General features: G+C 38.9%; 1 protein-coding gene across 1 annotated transcript in view; it reads right to left on the reverse strand.

The window, feature by feature from the left end:
* Nucleotides 1–3,551, reverse strand: part of sema3d (sema domain, immunoglobulin domain (Ig), short basic domain, secreted, (semaphorin) 3D) — a 34,711-nt gene extending 31,160 nt beyond the window's left edge. Inside the window, exon 1 of the mRNA XM_037683484.1 lies at nucleotides 3,464–3,551. The gene's annotated coding sequence lies outside the window, so the exon portion shown is untranslated. The remainder of the gene's footprint in view (nucleotides 1–3,463) is intronic.
* Nucleotides 3,552–6,143: the final 2,592 nt, after the last annotated feature.

The raw sequence follows: 6,143 nt of genomic DNA on the forward strand, positions 1-6,143 counted from the left end.
TAAATTTACTGTGATAGTGAAAAACATTGTCCATAAATAAAATTAAACTCTTTTTTGTGAGCACTTTAAATGAACTGTTTATTTTAGAAAATATTGTGTTTCATTTCACTTTAAATAAAAAGCTAAAGGAGTCAAGTGAAAACATCCATCCAAAGACTGTTCATAAATTTGATCTAAAGGATGTGAGATTTATTTTGGTTTTGTCAAAAAAAGACAAACACATTCAGCAAAGCTAACTGGGTTTAAGTCTGTCAATAATTACCGTAGACAGAAAACAATCAAAAATGTGAAACGTGATCTACAACGGAAGATCAAAATCTAAACCACATACAATTATAGTAAGAGCTTTTTGGCAATAGTTTTTCTACAATTCAATGATGTTTTCTCCTAACTGTCTCACCGAGTCATAAAAAGAACTGTAAGGCGCTTCATATTATTTGAATGGAACACTGTATGTCTACTCATATCGCTTGGGAATATATTGTTTAGTCTCAATAAATACAAATTTAATTAAATTACTGGAATATACCCTTACACCAAGTTATTCATCAATTTGAAAGAAAAAAAAGTTGAAGTTGAAAACACTGCATTAAATGAAATTAATGTTAAATACTGAATGAATGCATCAGCATCCTCTTTTTAAGTAAATAATTTTAATTTCTCTCTTTAGCTATGGAATTATTTGATCCTTTGCTTTAAGGATTTTCTACAGCCATATTATTTTACCAATAAATCCAATAAATAATTGAACGATGTGATCCTCTCTCTCATAAAAGACCAAAGTTGAGTATTGACTCAAGAATGCACAGTATCTACTAGTAAAGTTATTTTATTTCTGACACACGTTTGCACCACAGAAAAATATTAATTACATTAGCATAAATAAAATAAAAAATATCCCATCATGATTAAAGGTTTCTAGGAAACACTGCTTATGAAACTGGCGAACAGGTAGGTGTGAGTATTTTCCTGGGGAAATCTGTTTTTTCCCCACTGACTGAAGAGTCTGTCTGAAAGGAAATGATCTGGATAGAATTCCAACCCCGAGGCCGTGTCTGTCAATGTTTTGTCCATCTCGTGGCTGAAATCTCAAAGCTTTGCGTAAGAGAATATTGCAGTATGGTAACTAAATACAGCAAAGACAAACTATGATGACACACTCTATGCTTGATTTTGTAGTTTAATTTTCCAGTCTGGATCAATGCCAGCTCACGTCTGCTGTTACACAAAAGGGTTAAGGAAAGGGGTGGAGGTGGTGGTGGTGGGGGGGGGGGGTGATACTTGATCTGTGCTTCCACTCTTCAATAGGGAAGATGGAAACGAAAAAAAAAAAAAAAAGACACGAAATGGAAACAAAGTCATCGGTGCTGATCAGATCATTGAAGCAACCGAGCAGATGGCGTCCAGATAAACATGGTAACTGATAACAAATCCAGTAACTTGACACATCCTGAATGAGGCATGACCTGAGCATGCAAGTCTGAATGTGTATGAGTGTCTGTGCATTTGGACATCCGTGTGCACGTAAGGTAATACCATCCTGAGGCGGAAAGATGGGAGCATTAGGGCATGAAAACAGTGACTGACAGAAAGAAGTGCACTCACTTGTCCCCTCTTAGCCTCAGGATCCAGGGATACACCCATGCTTGCTATGCAACAACTCCTCTGAAGGACTTAACTGGTGTCTACAAACTTGAGATCCAGCTTGGGGGTTATTTCTCAGACAAAGGAGAGCAGTGAACGTCCACATAAGCCTCAGGAAAGTTAATTCGCTGACCGAGGATACAGAGACACCACAGAGTTTAAGGATCAGCAAACCCAGCCAAGCTGTCTGCCTGCAAGTCATTGGCACCTAACCGTTATTGGGGTCTCTTTAAACACACTTTATCATCCTCACTGCAGTAAAAGTAGCCTAGAAGCTATATTTGCCTGCACTGAGTGATTTTAAAAACCTAACCTTATTAGGTAAGGCAAACACACATGGCATATTTTATTAACCCGCAGAACTTAGTGAGTGGAGAGAAAGCACTATTTCATTTTTCGTTATTTTTTCATCACCCTCCAGGAAAAAAAAAAAGTCTCATCATGATCAGGATGATGTCAGAGGGAACAGGAATTAAAGCACATCTGATGTTTTTGAATTGGTCCAGACATGCTATTAGCTACAAATCAAGGAAGTATAAACTTAAACAGAAGCCTCCTTGTTAGCATGCAGTTTGAATTGATGACTTAAAGGAAAGAAAATATTACAAATTGTCTTTTGTCAATAGAAAAGTCATACTAGTCATTCAACAGTGCAGTACTCTTGTGACGTCAGTGGCGTAACATGTAACCACTGTGGAGAAGAGAAAGGAAAAATATATGAAAAGAGGAGTTGTCTTCCTGCGGCCTGAAGCAGAAATCCTTTAAAACCACAGTCATGCTGCCCGCACGCTCTGAAACACAACCAGTGAAATCAATACTCGCAACAGCAAACTCTTCCTTTAGCTGCTTCACTTCATCAGTTCCTCCACTCACAGCACTCCCTTCAAGCCAAAGCGCCTTCTAAGGAGTCAGATAAACCTTCAGAGACACAGTGAGAGGGAAGTGAGTCACCGAGTCTGTTTGATGTGCAAGCGCAGACAGATAAATAACTGTACTGCCTTTTTTCTCATAAAACTTCATAAAGAACCCCTGAAATATACACACATCAGTTTATTGGAGAAAAAAATCATCCCTCACCCTCTAAAAAAAAAACAAGTTTAGTTAAGCACATTGTCTTAACAATTAAATGGTGCTGGTATGTGAAGGTTTTACATCAATGCACTATTAAATTTGAGGGTATTTGGAGTTGACTAACCAACGTTAGCCTTATTAGGTCTTTTCTTCTTACGGTTCTAAGTAAAATAGTAAATATATATATATTTCAAAATGCAAATCTAAATGGTTTATTTAAAGATTTGAATTGATTTATATTAAATGTAATATTAAAAGATTCACTGTGGAAAGCTTGTGCCAAGATAAACACAATGCTCTGTTTTAATAAGCAGCACTAATAAATCATTTTTACAACTCTTGATTTAAAAAAAAAACATCAGCTTTTTGCCTTCATTATAATACTTGGTTAGTTACCCATGGATAGTTTTAAAAATTGCATTTTGTTAATGCTGGTAGGTATTTTAAAGAAATGTCAAATATGAATAGATGGACAGATGGAAAGCTTTGCATTTCAAAGTAGCAACCAGCAAGTGCCAAAACCATAAAACAGCTATAAAAGCTGCTGAAACCACATGAAAACAAGAAGGATGTTGCTGTGTCGCTTTGCTTCTCCCTTTAACAACTTCCAGCTGGATAATATCTACATTAACTCTGGCGATTACAGTAAAAAGAAAGTGCATGTTAAGACCCTCCACGGCGGTTTAAATGGCGCACACTACCGAATAACGTCTGGATAACAGCTTTGTTGTTGTGCCTTTGATCTCACCTGCTCGCGCGCTCAACTCCGCGTCCGCACGTGCCGCACAAATCAGAGATGCGCGTCTCCTTCCGTCATGAAAGTTTTCTCCGACGCACAAAAAAAAAAAAAAGCCCGACAGGAACGCGTATTGAAGAGAAAAAATAAAAACATTAAAATAAAAGTTGCGCTGAAAACTTCCCCAAAAACGTTTCCACTCCTCTGTAGCTGCTCGGGACCATGCAGGCGCTCGTGAACTCTTGGACCACTGGGTGTTGCGCGTGTTTTGGATGGATGGGTTATTGTGGCAGTTTGCCTCGGGACAGACAGACAGACACCTCCCAGTTGTGTTACCGCTGGAGGGGAGTGGTCCTCAACATCTGTCAGGCTGCCAGACACTTCAGCTTTGTGCGTTTCACGTTTTACTTTGACAATACAGGGAAGTCTGCAGCAGCTGGATCCAGGGGTTATTACATTTTTAATAAAGGCTTGCTTATTTATACTAAGCTTTTCAATTTCTTCCAGTTTACTAAACACACAGGAAGAAAGGCACGGAGGAGGAATTTTCAGGGGCTGTTGTACAATAATAAATGTCTCAAGGTTTTTGATGCACGGTTGATGAAATGCTAACAAACATAACTCCAGCTTGAATGTCTGCATGTTTGCATATGATACAAATGATTAGAAAACATAACAGACGGCGAGGATACGCAGTTCACTCTTCATGTGCACCTGAATATTATCTGCTGAAAGATTGAGCCTTATCTTATTTCATGGAACCAGAAGAAAAAAAAATTCTAATGCCACAGAAATAATTTTCAGATCTGCTTTTTTATTTAAAAGTTATGAACTATCTGATGTGTTTTAAACTGCTGCTTGAAAGAGCTTATTTTTCGAGAAATAGACTTAATTTATTTTCATTAATAATCAGGACCACAGCGAACTAGTTCAAAACCGAAACATCAATTTTGAAAAACTAATAAATAAATAAATCAAGATTGCTTTAAGGCTGCATGGTGGCTCAGTTGGTAAAGCTGTTGCCTCTAAGTGAGAAGGTTGCTAGATCAAATCCTGGCTGGAGGACTTTACGGGTGGAGTTTGCATGTTCTCTTCGTGCATGTGTGCGTTTTCTCCAGGTACTCCAGTTTCCTCCCACAGACCAAAAACATGCATGTTAGGCTGATTGGTAACTCTAAATTGTCCCTAGGTGTGAGTGAGAGAGTGAATGGTTGTTTGTCTTGTTTGTCTCTATGTGTCCTGTGATGGACTGAGACCTGTCCAGGGTGTCCTCCGCTTCTCGAACAGTGATAGCTGGATATGAGCACCAGTGACCCCCACGGACGGACGGACGGACGGACGGACGGACGGACGGACGGACGGACGGACGGACGGACGGACGGACGGACGGACGGACGGATGGACGGATGGATGGATGGATGGATGGATGGAAGACTGCTTTACATAGTCAGTCTGGTAGAAATATGATCATATTACTGCAAGAAGTGCTGGTAGCTCACAGGAAGTGCTGCTGCTATGTGATCATGCAAAAAGTAAATACCAACAGCAACACGGTACAGCAGTGGTTAGAGCTGTCGCCAAAGCCGTTGCCTCTCAGCAAGATAAACGTTCGCCTCTGGACTGGGGATTTTCTGTGTCAAGTCTGCATGTTGTCCAAGTGCATAAGTTGGTTTTCTCCTGGCACTCCAGTTTCCTCTCACAGATCAAAAACATAGATGTTCAGTTAATTGATAACTGTAAATTGTCTCTTTGTGTGAGTGGGAGTGTGAATGGTTGTTTGTCTCTGTGTGGCCCTGAGATGAACCTCTCGACTGCTAGAGATAAGCACCAGCTCCCCCACAACCCAGAAATGAGAAGTGGGTAAAGAAAATGGATGGATGATAACAATTTAATTTAAAATTGACAGTTATGTAAAGGCTTACAATCAGTATATATATGTATATAGCAACAATGCATATATGCTAAGTAATTTAAAATCTTTTAACATCTCGTGTTGCTTTGCGATGACAGAAATCTTCTTTGATCTTCATCTTGCAGTAAGCCCGTCAGTATGTCCCCAAACTTTCAAAGAGCTGAAGTATTTGCAACAGATTAGACATTACCGATTATAACCTTTCTATATTATTCCACTTGAGAAGATGTAAAGTGTTGCTTTAAGTTCTTGATATGTGTGTGTGTGTCAAATCAAAGTTTATACTGACCATGTAGATAACCTACAGTGACAGTTCTGGCTCTGAATTGCAGGGTGGGGTTACCTTACTGATCCCATTTTTTAAAGCCGGGACACTGTAATTAACACAGGAATGGATTTTGAAATGAACTTGGCTATTATATAAACACAGAGACAATGTGGTTCACTCTTTCTTTGGGACAAGCTGATCTCAAGTGAACGTGAGGTCACATTGACTAAAGATTAGAACATTGAAGTTGGACCCAGAAAAAAGAAATGCATTGAGTCCAGTTCCAATAAACTGATATAGGATATGTTTGTTTTTTTCACCTTGAAAGCAATGTTCTTCAGCAGATGTGATTGTATGGATTCTAGTTACCTAAGAGGATTGAAAGCTACAGGTTGACAGGTTAAAACATTAATCTCTCCCTCTCTCTTTTTAGAGGTTTAGTGTCAAGGTGTGTGTTTGCTCAGGATAACACAGTTATTACAATACACCTACTTGTCATGAGCACAGGTGTC

This window comes from Nematolebias whitei, chromosome 10, assembly GCF_014905685.2.
Source record: "Nematolebias whitei isolate Nwh7 chromosome 10, NemWhi1, whole genome shotgun sequence".
NCBI classification, from domain to species: domain Eukaryota; kingdom Metazoa; phylum Chordata; class Actinopteri; order Cyprinodontiformes; family Rivulidae; genus Nematolebias; species Nematolebias whitei.